This window comes from Meriones unguiculatus, chromosome 17, assembly GCF_030254825.1.
Source record: "Meriones unguiculatus strain TT.TT164.6M chromosome 17, Bangor_MerUng_6.1, whole genome shotgun sequence".
Taxonomy (NCBI): domain Eukaryota; kingdom Metazoa; phylum Chordata; class Mammalia; order Rodentia; family Muridae; genus Meriones; species Meriones unguiculatus.
This window is the reverse complement of record NC_083364.1, coordinates 53163497-53178688: the sequence shown is the minus strand read 5'-3', so window position 1 is coordinate 53178688 and position 15192 is coordinate 53163497. Positions and strand designations below refer to the sequence as shown.

The following is a 15192-nucleotide window of genomic DNA, read 5'->3' as shown; positions in this document are numbered from 1 at the left end:
ACAATGTCAGGCTTACAGGACACAGTCTTTTAGTCTGTCTTCAGGTCATTTCCACAAAAGATGGCAAGTACAATCATAATCCAAGGTAACAAAAATTTTTAAAAAGCAGGAACATGTTTCTTATTAATAGGAAAAATAGCCTTTTCATGTATCTGGAGCACATGAAAACATTTTTTGGGTCATCTTCTTTCTAAGAGAGTATCACACTCAATAAGTATCATAATATACAACCCAGGAAAATACCAAGGAACACTTTTAAAAGAAGAAAATTTACAAGGAACCCCAGTGCTGAGACCACTGAGAGTTTTGAATCTACACACCCTTAGGTTGAAATCCTTACTCTGTCAAGAAGTAGGCGTGTGTGTGATTGTGGGAAAATTACAGTAGTCTCTGTGTTCAACTATATTCCAATGAAAAATGGAGTTACTGAGCAATTTTCAGAGGCATTCATTTTTTTAACGTACATTGCTGTTTTGCTTGCATGTATGTCTGCATGATGGTATCAGATCCCTTGAAACAGGAGTTACAAACACTTGTCAGCTCCCATGTGGGTGCTGGGAATCAAACCCGGGTCTTCCGGAAGAACAGCTAGTGCTTCCAACCACTGAGCCATCTCTCTAGCCCCCAAAGGCCATTCTTAAGTGAAGAATCAAAATCTCTGTTGTAGCCAGTTTTCCTTCACTTGCATGCTTTTGTCGGTGATAGTTTAGGATGGGGCTTGGAAAAAAAAAAATAGAGAGCCTAATGTAAACACTTTGTTACTGAGTTCCTAAACTGATAAGGAAGAATTTTTCCAGGCAGCAATACCTCTCTCAGTTTGAACCTTTGGAAAACATCAGCCATCCTGTAAAAGGGCAATAAATGGGAAGCGTGGCAAAAGCTGACCATAGAAACTTGGAGCTCCCAACATGTGAGTGTTTTAGCTGCCTATAGGAGACTGTAGCTGCCAGAGCTCCTTGGGAACTAAGCTCTGCAGCTACAACTGAAGCTTCATCGAAGAGTCTGGGCTATTTGGATGGTACAAATCAGTTCCTTTTCTGAGAGCGGGTTAACATGTTTGGAGACATATATTCTACTCGGGATTGTAGACGGAAAGGGTTCTCATTGCACAGTCTAATGTCTGGACATCCTTGTCTAGCCTCCAATTTAAGAAGCATTCTCAAACGTAGCACTTATTACCTCTGAAGAAACACGCTCTTAAAAGGAACTGCATTTGACTTGTATGCATAATACATTCCAACACACAAATGGCATGCATTTCAATAATTTACCTATGTTCCGCACCTTCACAGTGATCTGAAGCTATTCACCCCAGGGATCCATCCTTAAAATTATTCCTCATCACTCAAAAGAAGTGCATCTTTTGAGGAATAACTGAATAACTGCCATAAGACCCTCAAAGTACCTGCCTCTCAGCCTGATGTGCAGCGCAAACTTAACACAAAACAACATCAATCAACACGGGGTAGATGAAGCAACTTTTTGACATGCAGACTAATGCCCACTTGTCTGTTTATTTTTACAGAAATGTTATTGTTTGTACTGCTAGATATCCAGGGGATTATTGCTATCGGTTGTGCTTTTTCTTATTTTAGAGAAAATAGCTGGTATTTTCTACATCGTTTTCTTAAATTTGTCTCAGTTAGCTTAAAATGGCAGTACACACCAGTTCTCCTAGCACCAGGGAGGCTGAGGCATGAGCATTGTGAGGTTTTAGCCAGCCTAGAAAACCTAGAAAGACCCTGCTTATAAGGAAAGAAAAGAACAAAAGCTTCTAAGTCTGTGAATGAAAAAGTAACCAAGGTAACCATTTCTCCACAGGATATTATGGGGTGTTTTGGTAGTTTCAGATTGTTTTTATAAGTAATGCTTTACTAACCATTTATTTTTTTACTTTATTTTCATACTTGTTGCTTTATCTCTGAATATTTTCTTTCAAGTTCTAAGTTTAAAATGTATCTAACTTGCCGGATTTTCTAAAACACATCTTGCCAAAAAAATAGAAAATGCAAGGGCATGTGGTATATTATTTGGAAGTCTATAATAATTGTTTTTTTTAATTAACCTAAATTTTTCAACTGAAAAAAAATAATGTCTAAAAATTTCGGTTACATGACATGCAGTAAAAGATATGTTCAATTTAATAAGACTTTTGTTCAAAAAAGATGGTGATTTTATGTAGCATTAATTTAAACTAGAATATGCATCATTCAGTTAACAATGTAAAAACTGCTTTTCTATGATGTTATGGATGAAATGCACTGCCAATATATTTGGAGAAAAGGTCAAGTCCACAGAATGAACTTCTTACATATCTACTTTTATGTCACTTCTTATATTCTTGTGATTAGCAGATTAGACCAGCCGTATTCAGTCCATTGCCTCAAGTCTATACTAGCAAGAAGACCCTGCAACTTGTCCACAGTTTGCTTTTTATTATCCATAGGCCTTCCTATTAATTAGATCACATGGAAGAGAAGTGGATAACCTTATCCCTATCTGACATTTTCATGGACCCAGTCAAAGAAAGGAAGAAAAGAACCAGTCTGTAAGCATTTCTGAGAAGAAAATATTTTAAACATGTCAAAATTTAAGTTCTGGATTCTTTGAGTAATACTAAAAGATATAACAAAGCTACAAAAACAATCATCAACCATTTATCCAAAGATAGTGTAAGTGTCATATATACAATCTCTAGAGTGTAATTGAATTTAAAAGTTTATGAATGGCCTTAAGAAAGGAATCTGCTAAGAAAAACTTTAAAAAAAAGAAGAAAAGACAATGCTTGTATTTGTCATTCTGTGGTAAAAGTACAACTATAATAATAAACTATTGTGGCTCTCAGGAAACACTAAATATAATCTCTGTGCAGAAAATGGCCCATTGTCTTTCAAGCTTTATGAACACATAAGCACCTCTACTGCTTCAGGGGTTTTAAGTTTGGTCAGAAATAAAAAGCTGCTACAGAATTTTATTCAAATACCTTATGCCTGGAAATATGCCAAAATCATCCAGATTAAGGACTTTGGTTATAAATCAGGACAGAATGCCAAAAGTAGAGACAGTTCACTCAAATGTGCATGTATGTACATTTTTTTGATAAGGTAATTACTGAGAACCAAATATATGTACTTTACAAGTGTTAGTATTTAGGCAGACTTCTTCTGGGTTGCCTAGCAACCTATGATGTCATCATGTGTCCTCTGCCAGGTAGCCACACCTAGCAGGCATGGTTCAGTTGCTCCATAAATGGATCAACCTGCCACTTTGTCTCTCTCTTGCCCTCTTGCTCTCTTACTCTCTCACTCTCCTGCTCTTTCCCCTTTCTCTGTCAAGGTGTCCCTTCCCTCCCGCCATCATGTCCCCTCTCCCCTTCTCTCTCTCTCTTCATCTCCATCCAATAAACCTCATATAAAAATCTGTGTGCATCATAATTTCATTGGTCCTAGCAAGATGCCAAACATTAGAGTTCCCATGAACTTAAAACATCCTATAAAAGTAAATTAGTTTACTATTAATCCAGTCGTAAATGTGAGCACTATAGTTTGTGAAGGCATATGACTCATGACATTAGTTTTAGACAAAAAAACTTTCAAAAGGATTTGAATATGCATTCTTCAGTGACTTCCTAGAGCTGCATTTGGATAAGGTAATTGATGATGAAATTCATGCTTTAGCACATCACATCTTAGTACATGATCCACCAGAGAAAACCTCTACCTCTCTAAAGTCTCTGCCATGGTCAGATTCAGGGTATAGTTGAAAGGGATAAAAATAAAATGAAAGGAGCTCTTGATTACACTTTAACGATTTTATCTAAAACAATCTGCAATTTGTGAGGGAAATGGCTAAATCAGTTCAGGTTTTTAGTTTTTGTAAAAAACCAAGATTTTCTTCTACTTGCTTTGTGGTCACACAATACTGGAATATAAAGCTATTGAGGAAAGATTTTTTTTTTAAGGCAAAAACCAAAAATAACCAGCATATAGTGCGACAGAGAAGATATAACAAGAAAGTAGGTATATGCTACTCACTTTCAGGGAGTTTCCAGCCTGGCAAAACAGAGAAAGTATGGGTTGGCAAAGGAGCAAAAGTCTGAGGAAAGTAATGTAATTCATGCTCAAAGAATGGGCCATAATTTGTAGAAGAAAGACTGAGAAGAAATAAGGGAAATTGCATGAGAAGTACTTTACAGTGATAAAAATATTTTCCCCATGAAAATCTACCTGCATGTGTCCAAATCCCATCTCAATAGTTTTGTAAAAGAAAAAAAAAATACAAATGCCATTTCTCCAGATGTTTGTCATGTCTCAGGAAAGCATAATATTTTGGTTAACAGCTAAAGAGTGAGATTAAAGTGACAGGTTGGAGTGAAAGAAATCTTAGGTTGCTATTAAACAGGTACAGATTCTTTTCTGTCATGTTAATTATGTTTCAACAAGTAGGATTTAAGACTAAACCCAATTAATTTAGTGAGACTGAAAAGAACCTACAATTGATTGGAGCCACCAGATACTGAATAAGAACATTTACTTAGGACAATAAGGCAGAAGGATCTTAAATTGCCAGACTCCATTAAAGAGTGAGACACTGTTTCAAAAGCCACACCACACACACACACACAGCACAGCTTCATGAAAAACTGTCACTTATCTGTTAAGTGTTCCCAAATACTGTCTGAAACTTACCCTTCAGGATTAGCATATTAGCATATTAGAATATTTTAATCACGATAAAGGAATAACAAAGTAGCAAACACTTATTTACTAATCTCTGATGACCAATAATATAATACAAATGTTTTCTGAGATTAGAGCAAAAGAGATGCAAATCAAATTATAAGGGAAAACCCAACGAATCTTAATGTTTTAATCGGGACCATGATACTTTTTGCTCCAAATCTTAAATGATGACAAAAATGAAAATTTAGATTCCATTATCCAAATGTTAAAGATAGATTTAATACAGCCATCTACCTGTCACCAGAGACTATAGATTCTATGATATTTAAATATCTACACCAATGATAAAAGAAGTAATTTTCCAGGAGGCAGAATTATTTAAGAGACCTTGGTACCAACTGAAAACAGCTGTAAAAGAATAACTGTGTTTCCAGTTTCTCTGAACATATCAGGTCACTCAATATCTCATCCTGGTGTGTTGTTTGCTTTTTTGATAGCTAAACAGGACAGACTGATTGACTGAGTCACTCACAGGTATTCATTCCTCCAACAAATATTTATTGAAGGATTCATAATCTCAAGCACTGGGCTATAGGATTTTTCTCACATCACTTAATTGAAATGCAACCAGTATTCTCACATTATAATGAGGATTAAGTCAGCTAATATTTACATGGCGTTTAAAAGAGTCCATGGCACATACTAAGTGCTATACAAATACATGTTAAATAAATTATGCTGGAGCTTATTGTAATATGTTCTTTGTGTATGGTTGCTATAGAACTTCTCTCTTAAAAATTTTTCATCAGCAGAAGTCATGTGAATCCTGAAACATGAGGTGGAAACTGAGAATAAGAAACAAATATAAATATATGTGCATATCAAAATCACCTGTTAGTAAGATTCCCTGGTAAAATGAAAATCTCATTTTGCTGGCATAAAGGTCTTATCTCACCTTTAAGCATTTATTTCTCATGTACTTATAAAACCCTAGACCAGATTCTAAGTTCTGTTTTAAATAAAACAACCCATGTTTTCACATTATGACATTGTCATTTCTTCTAGGTCCTACATAGGTCCATGGATCATTCTAACCTTTGATCTCTGACCCTGCCCGCTGCCCTAAATGAGCTCATTGTAAATAAAGACATGTCAGCAAGTTGCAGATGGCATGGGAGAGTAATCACCATTCACGAAGAGATATTGACTCTAGATTAGACGATGGAGGAGTGTGATTGGGATCATTTTGAAAGTTGTCTTCATGTGAAAACCACTTTAAGAAATTTGGCAAAGGAAGCCACTCATAAAAACATTAAAAAGTGTGTCCTTTCCCTCATTAACATCATAATTAAATCTGGAAAACAAAGAATAACTTTACTGTCTTGCAGAGAAAGATCCAGAAAGACCCACACCCCTACTCACCCATATTCCAAGCTACAGAAGAATGGTATTCTGATTCCTCTCACGGTTCATCTCTATCCTGTGACTAAAAAAGAAGGAGTGGGAAAGACGCAGAGGCTTCCTGACAGTGCTTACAAACAGATCCTGCCAACTGTAAGACTCCCTTAGCTGAAAATATCCGGGGCCTCTGACGCTGTTTGAGAGCTACTGGGAAAGTAAGATCCGTAAATAGAGAAACCTCAGGATGTTTTCACCCGAAGGCTCACAGGAGACAGGGCTCCACAGGCCTGAAACCTCGGCCTCCTGCTGTGCTCAGCCAAGCCTTCCTATCAATCATGATGATCTGCTGCCCCCCTCTGGCCTCACCGCAGCAGTGTCTTTTAGCTCCCTCAAGAAACCGAAGGATTTTTGAACCAAAGTTTAGGATGAAATCGCCAAAATCTGTCTGCAAGAAAAACCTAGCTTTGTCTGGGCTTACAATAATTATACTAATTCTCCAAGGTAGAGCAAAAAAGCTTGGCAGGCTGACTGCCTGCTCTTAGACTCTGGGTACTTACGGGGATGTAATTCTGCTTTATGTGTTTTTAAACATTCCCCATAGAGGGATAGTACTCATCATCTCTTTACAGTTAAGATGAGTAACCTACCTAGTCTCTGTTCAGGAGAGTAAGGTAATTTACTCAGGAGACCCATTCTCTAAGACTCAAAAAGACATTGAACGGTGTGCAGATGAAGTCTGTATGGGAAACCCCAGTTAAACAATATTACCACCCATGATCACAAAAGCACTGTTTCAAGTCATTCACTGACCATTTCCTAAGCTTCACATGCTTTTAACTAAAGAGATGTGGGTTGCACACAGTTCAGAAAGCTTCCAATAGCCCACAACAATTGTCTTTCCATATCTAAGGTCTCTTTCACTATGGCCCCTCCCTCTGATGTGACTTCCAAGGAGGCAGTATGTCTGACCCCTGTTGTGGCAGCACATACAAGAGTTCCCAGCTTGTGTCCTAAAAGGGTTGAGAAAGCAAATATAGCACATGCTCCAAGTTACTGAGAGATGGGGGTGAAGCAGAGGAAATGGGCTCTGTGGGGCCTCTACAGCAACTCTAAGGATCATAAAAGTGCAAGATGGCAAACTGAAGCTCAGAGGATGAAGGGCCAGAGAAGAACCTCAGGGGTTAAAGGAAGGTGACAGTGGAGGAAATCTGTGTGTGGCTTTTAGACATTAGTTCCAACTCTTTATGCCATAGGTACGCACAGGGCAGACACAAGCCACATGGGAAAGTGTGTGAGACACCCTAGTTTCTCCTTTATCAGTCCATCAGAGTTCTGAAACCCAGGAACCTCCTGGATTAGAACATATAACTGATTCCTATGTTTTGTTTTAATTTTTTTATTGAGTCTTTGTGAAGATCATGGCATAAGTCCCACTCATCTCCCTGTCCCTCCACATCTGTCCTCCGTTCTCGCAACCTCTCCCCCAAAAGAAAACAACAACAATAATAATGAATAAACAAAAACATCTTGTCAGGGAAACTGTAGTCTGTCATGGTATGTCACACAGTATATCCTTTTCCCCAAGATCTTTACTTGCAAATGTTGATTGCAATGAGTCACTGGCCTGATTTGAGGCCTCTGGTCCCCGCTACACCATCAATACTGGATCCTCACCAGGGCTCCTTTTGGATATCTTGTTGTTGCCCTGTGTCATTACTTTTGAGCAGTGAATAAACAAAGCTAAAGCAACCCCTAAGAAAGAAAAAAAAAATTCAGCTTTAGATAAGAAGCAAATCAAGGATACAGCTAATTCAGAAAACCTTAGAAGCAGCTCAGTTTGCATACAGTAAATATTTTCATGGGAGTTGAACGGAGCAAGGAAGAGCTCTAATATGCTTAATGATGGTGAGGACTTGCATTAGTAGTAAGTCCCACTGTAATCTATCGCCTAGTCCTTCAGTGAAAGACCAGAATGTACAGATGACAAAGGACACTAAACATTATGAGCATCAGAGCCTGTGAGTCAAAGGCACCGTACTAAAACATTCTTATTGTCCCTGAACATCATCTGTTGGGCAATACCTAGTAAAATTATGTAAGTAAGTGACAACTTGGTAAATAGTAATTTCCAGTGGTGCAGAGAGGTGACATTTCCTCCTGTGTAAATATTTTCTTTGGCGGATGAACTGGATCAAAAAATCGTCTGACATTGAAAGCACGGAACATAATTCCCTAGCACAGCACACATCACATTGGTCAGAGTTGTCTGGCAATTGTCTTTACTTCTTTATATGCTCTACCGCTTCCTTCCCCTCCCCCCCCCACCAGTGCTGTCATGGCTTTTGATGTAGAACAGAAGTTCTTGAAAGCAGTTGAGTGTTCCTTCTAAGGCCATTTTGCTCTCTGGTTTCATAGAAAAGTAAAAGCCTGTGAGTTCTGATCTTTCATAGTGAAGTAATTTCTAAATGAGTGAAAACAAGGCATATGATATGGTGAGCTATGTTTTCATGGAGTCCAATGTTGTAATACTGTGTTATTTAAAAGGTAGGGCCCAGACTATGTACATAGAAAGCTTAGAATCAGTGTCTGTTTGAACACTCTCAAAGAGACAAAAGAAAAAGAAAAAGTCTTTGTGGTAAAGTAAAAATATGAAGCTGTTTAAATGAGAGGCCCCCATATTAAGAATAAAAACATGTGAGCCTCAATCTTGGGATTTAACAAGGATTTTAAAGTAAATTTCCAACCCCTTCTAATGCTCCTAAGGAAAGCACCTGATTACAAGGTCCAAAACCAATCCTCTCCAAAATATACAGGTTAAATTGGCACAGAGAAATCAATTATGGGCCTTAAAAAATGTTTCAGAGGTTAAGAAGACTTGATGCTCTTGTAGAGGACCTAGGTTCAATTCCCAGCACCCTTAGGGCAGCTCACAACTGCCTTCAACTCCAGTTCTAGAGAAGGTGGTGCCCTCTTCTGGCCTTCTTAGGAAAAAGGCACACATGTGGTATACATACATGTAAGCACTCTCACATACATATAAAATAAATTTAAATTAGGGGAAAAAATACTTAATGGGCCACAGCAGAAATACTTGGCTCATTTAGTCAAGCAAGTGTTTTAAGTTTATCCTATTTCCATCCACACCACTTAATCAGGACAGAGAAGCTTCAAGAAGTAGACTGAAAAGACATTGTAGCCCTGTCTGGATCAGCAATTCTCTTCTGATAATAGGTTGATATGAAAGGAGATAATAATGAGTCAATGGAATCAAGTAACCCATTCCCCTCCCTGGCCCTTTGTAAGCAGCAAGGAACTTAACTCACCTGTGTTATGAGCAACCGGGAGGTGCACAGCCTTGAATTCTGAGTAGGTCTGGGAGCATTCCTAGAGATGTCTGTCTCACTCAATCACACACTTTCCAAATGACCAACAGCCCCTCCATGCAGGGACCTGAATTTCCAATGGCATTTTCTTGTCTATGACATGTGCCTCTGGGAGCACAGATAGTCTTAGGAAGAATAACAACCATAAAATCATTTTTTACTTGATTCTATTTCTTGGCTTCCTGCTCTTTAATGCTTGTGCCAAGTCAGCCATTCATTGCCCTGTGTAGAGAAAAAGGGACATCTGCAAGACTGATGGCTTCCCTGTCTCACTGCCCTCCCTGTGCTAAATTAATAAGAAAAAAAGAAACTTTGGGTCATTAAAATTCTTCATGCAGCTACAGTCTCTTCCCACCCTCCACTACACACACTTTACTGCCTACAAACAATTGTAGACTTTAAGTTTCCAATCTAACTTCCTCGGGAAAGCTAGTGAATTGGACTGTGGCAGGGAAGCTTTCCTCTCTCTTTGGACAATTTACACAGTTCCAGGAATACAACAAATCTCATTTGGGAGCTGCACACCATCACCCACATATTAACTTGTCACCTTGAGTAATAAAGATCACAAACTCCATTTCATTTTTTTTTTCTTCACCATGTTGCCTGATAATATAAAAACATGTCACATCCCTTTGATTTGTAACTTGTGCGCTTGTGAAATAGCCTTTCACAAACAGCCTGATGAAGTCAAGGAAGCTGAATGACAATATTTTTAATTCGCAAGCCTATTTCCCCATAAATATTCATGTTCTTAGACATAAAAGTGTTAAATGGAGTAAAATCTCCATAATTGTGCAAATAGAAAGCAGTCAAAGCATGCATTCTGTGAGTGGGGTAGAAATCTCTGTGCTGGTGGCTGAGTTTAGAAGCAGTGACCCCATAGAACATAGCTATGTATAGCACCCTGAGAGCTTTGAATACTGACTAACATATCAAAAAGCGCCACATTGGTCATATTTAATTGAAAAACTACTATCTGCTCTTGCAGCGCTTTCCTTCATTTGCATGACTTTTGTGATATGCAAAACGTATTGATGCCTGCATTTTAATAGTCTGTTTTCTAATGAATGAATCAGTAGTCGGTTTTACAGACACTTCACTAAACTTAGGTAGGGGAAAGAGGATAATAATTGATCACAGGTTTCCTCTGGATTTCTGGTAGGCAAATAATATAATATATAAATATAATGTAAATAAGAATATAATAGAGTTTTCTGGGGAATAGGGATGTCAGCCTTTCCTATGACGATTTACCACCATGACCCTCTGTGGATCAATTATTTTTATTTTTATTTTTATTTTTATTTTTATTTTTATTTTTATTTACTCATTTTACATCCTGGTAGTGGCCCTCTTTCTAATCTCCTCCATGTCTTACCCTCTCTGTTTCCCCTATCCCCCGTCCCTTACCCACCCACCCCAACATATCAAGTCTCATTAGGACCATCCTCTGTCCCTGTAGCCTAGCAAAGTAGACCTGCCTGGGGTCTACTTTAGAAAGCAGGTGACAGAGTCAGAGCCACATTCCCCTTACTAGGGTACCCATAAAAGTACCAAGCTGCCAATTAGTTACATCTGTGTAGGGGGCCTAGGTCCAGTCCATGCATGGTCCTTGGTTGGTGCTTCAGTCTCAACAGGTCCCAATGGGCCCTGGTTGATTGGCTCTGTTGATCTACTTGTGGAGTTCCTGTGCCCTCTGAGTCCTTCTATCCTTCCTCCCACTCTTCCACAAGACTCCCTGCGCTCCATGCAATGTTTGGTGGTGGGTCTCAGTATTGTGGAACAATTTTTAATGAACTGCATAGCCCAGGTGTTTTCAAGGACATGAGAAAATACCTGGGCCTTTCCTCTGAAATAAAAGAATAAACACTGAAGTTATTTTGTTTGTTTGACTGATGATTGATTGATTTTTCAGTACTGTAGCTTGAACCCAGGACCTCACCTCACCTCGCACACCCTGGGCAGGTGCCCTACCACTGAGTTTTATTTCCAGCACACCTCTAAATTTCAGCAACCTGGATGATTTCTCACAATTTCTGATCCGAATTTAGGAGTATGACTGTTGTTAGCCAACATGACAGTGTCGGGGTGGAGAACAGACTAGAGTAAGGCTACAGTGAAAGAAAAGATATATTCTGTTTTCATTAGAACTGGTGAGTAGCAAGGGTAACTCAAGCAGGACATGGAGGGTAAAAGATTAGAGAACAGAAAACAAAATCAACAAAGCCTGAAGATTAATTCATTTGTTTATAGAAAGAACAAGGGCATAAAAGGCCTTTCTCTATAGGAGTGTCTAACATTTTAATACCCATGAACTCATGAAAACTTACATCTGTAATTTCCTTACTAAGATCAACAGCGGCTGACTAGGTAACTGAAACCGTGGGCAGCAAAACCACAGCTCAGAAGACATTGTGGGATTAGCATCGAGAGAGGAGAGCTGCCAGTTCACACAGGCGCTACATCATCAACAATATACTTCACTGCATTTATAATGACTAGAAAGAATAGGGGGAGAGTATTTCTGCTGGCCTGGCAAAATGGCCCAGGGGGTAAGGCAATTGCCATGAAACCCTAACAACCTAAGTTCTACTTCCAGAAAGATGGAAGGAGAGACGAAACCTCCCCAAATTGTCCTCTGACCTCTAAAACTGTGCCAGTGCACACACACGGGCCTGAGTGCACACATAATGCATAGACACACAGACACACACACACACACACACCATAAAAAATTTTAAAGCATTTTAAATTTTTTAAAGCAGAGTATTAAATGAATCAAAACTAATGAATAAACCAAGGAAAGCTGTCAAATTAAAGATAGATAAGTTGCCAAGCAGTCATGGTGCACGCCTTTAATCCTAGCAGGCATATCTCCAAGTTTGAGGCCTACAGAGTAAGTTCCACGACAGCCAGGAATATAAAGAGAAATCCTGTCTCAAGAAGAAGAAGAAGAAGAAGAAGAAGAAGAAGAAGAAGAAGAAGAAGAAGAAGAAGAAGAAGAAGAAGAAGAAGAAGAAGAAGAAGAAGAAGAGGAAGAAGAAGAAGAAGAAGAAGAAGAAGAAGAAGAAGAAGAAGAAGAAGAAGAAGAAGAAGAAGAAGAAAGAAAGAAAGAAAGAAAGAAAGAGAGAGAGAGAGAAAGAGAGAAGGGGAGGGAGGGAGAGAGAGAAAGAGAAAGAAAAAAGAAGGAAAGAAAGAAAGAAGGAAAGGAAGGAAAAAAGAAGAAAGGAAGGAAAGAAAGAAAGAAAGAAAGAAAGAAAGAAAGAAAGAAAGGAAGGAAGGAAGGAAGGAAGGAAGGAAGGAAGGAAGGAAGGAAGGAAGGAAGGGAGGGAAAGAGGGAGGGAAAGAAAGGGAAAGAGAGATTTAGAGTCACAGCAGATTGAACACTATGTCTGTTTTCCTCTATTCTATAAGCACATCTCCCATTTTTAATAATTAGGAGCGAGAAAGCACATGCCACAGTGAGAAACAAATAGGCTACAATACCATTGATGTTATGGGTTTCGATAGTTTGGGGTTGTTTTGTTTTTGTATGGTTTTGTTTTTGTTTTTTAAGATTGAAAACAGAAGCAGGATTAACAACAACCTTAAAATATGAAAGAAGTTATGAGTTCCTGCAAGGAAAGATGCCCATGGCCCATATCCAGAACCTCACTGACCTTAAAAAGACACAGATTTAAAGTGTGAGAACAGAAAAGAAAAGGAATAGTACAGAGAAAGAGGTGGATGTATGGCTAAAACAGAGGCATTAATAGAAACTGTTGGAAAGGGGAGAACTAGACCTCTCACAACAAGCCCTGGCCGCCTGGAGGTAATCTCTCCCCACTCTCACTGCTGCCCCACTCCTGAAAACAAGGTACTCTGGAGAACATGTTTGTAAATGACCCAGAATTATACAATAGGCTTAAGGAGGGGTTGCAAGACTGCTGAAAATGGGTTCAGAACAGGACTGCTTGTCAAATTTCAAAAGAACAGTAGCTCCCAGCTGTCTCCTCCACTCCCCTTGCATATAAGAGGGGGACTTAGATTCCATCATAGAACAATATGTTCAGAGGATTCCTCCCTAGAAACCATCAAATAATGCCAAAGAAAACATACTTCAAACCACTGAGAGCTGCTGATGAAAATGCTGGGTCCCTTCTGATTATCCTACAGTGAGTCTCTTTCTCTCCATTTGTGCCACTGTAGCAAAACCTCAAGACTGGGTAATTACAAGGAACAGAATTTTAGAGTTTTAGTTTCTCACAGTTGTTGAAGCCTGCTCGGTGGTACGGCAAGAGCAGATCTCTGCTTCCAAGATGGTATGTTGTTGCAACATCTTCTGAAGGGGAAGAAGCCTGTGCTCTCACATGGTGAAACATGAAGCATCAAGGGAGCCAAATGATGCATGAAGCCTTTCTACAGGGACTTTAATCTCATGGATGACAGAAAGAGGAGATTGTGTGGCCTAATCACCCCCTTAAGTTCTACTGCGTAAGCCCATCACACTGGTGACAGCTGCAGAGAACATGTTCAACCTGGAAAACTCATTAGCAAATAACTAATAATCCCTGGGTCCACAGCTTCCGATAGACTTTCCATTACCTCACCCTTAACTATAAATAGACAAGTCAAGTGTGACAAGTGCTTGAGAAAATTGTCTAACAGAACTAGTAATAAAAACAGAAATACAGAGAAAATCAATGTCATGCAGGGTATAGAAGAACATTTTAAAACTATTGTTAACGTTCTCTGATAAATGAGATTATGTCAATAACAAAAAACAGGAGTTATTGTAAAGAAACAATGGGAGGTGAAAATTTCTTAAGAATGAAAATCAGTATGGATAAAAAAAAACAAATTATCACTGAAAGAAAGTTAGATTGAGATTTTTTTTTACATCTCAAATATCATGGCTTCTTTTGGTTGTTTTGGCAGCTAACAAATTAAATACTTCAGTGCTAATCTCTATCAACTGAACATTCTTTAGAGGGGGAAATCTTTGGGTCATTAGATTATATATCTGTCATTTGTTCTCTGTTCCCCAGGTCTTCCTGCCCTTGAAATTCTTAAGAAAACATTCTGTACTTAATTCTATGTGCCTACCTTACCACTTGGATTAACTTCCGTCAAGCAGAAGTCAAACTTCTCTGCGTTAGAGTTTTCATAGCATTGGGACTTAAATGAAAATACTTAAATCATGTTTGAAAAGATGTTTACATCTCCCAAACATCTCTAAATCTTTTAAGATAGAACAAACATGGAGGAGATGCTCAAACGTTAAATGTATTAAATGGCAACCACTGTAATAATAAGAAAAGAATCGCTACTTTTGGGTTAAATAATGATAGTAGGTGGGGGGGAAACCATTTCATTATAAAGTTGGAAAAGATTGAAAGCACTGAAAGTTCTCATCTTCTCAGCAAAATGCTCGTTGTGCTCATTGAACATTAAGATGGATACTCTGGATTTTTTTTCTAGTATCGAACAGCAAACAGCAATGAGTGCTCAGGCATGTGTTAACACTGTGGTAGATGTGTCTGGAATGAAGAGATGTGTGGAGGAACAAAACACAACATCTCTCCTCAGAAAGCACAAAGTATAGCAAGATCAAACTACGATCAAATGCAGTTGGTCTTCTCTCCTGAGTCACACACAAGAATAGATGTTTCAGGTTGGAAGGTTGCGGTTCATGCCTGTCATCCTAGCACTCAGGAGGCAGAAGTAGGGGGATCTCTGTTAGT

At 38.7% G+C, this 15192-nt stretch overlaps 1 long non-coding RNA gene across 1 annotated transcript in view; it reads right to left on the bottom strand.

The window, feature by feature from the left end:
- The window catches only part of LOC132648572 (uncharacterized), a 32942-nt gene extending 23240 nt beyond the window's left edge, over positions 1-9702 (bottom strand). The window contains exons 1-2 of the long non-coding RNA XR_009587002.1: positions 9407-9702; positions 7677-7835 (exon numbers count right to left, since the gene is read on the bottom strand). This is a non-coding gene — a long non-coding RNA (uncharacterized LOC132648572). The remainder of the gene's footprint in view (positions 1-7676; positions 7836-9406) is intronic.
- Positions 9703-15192: the final 5490 nt, after the last annotated feature.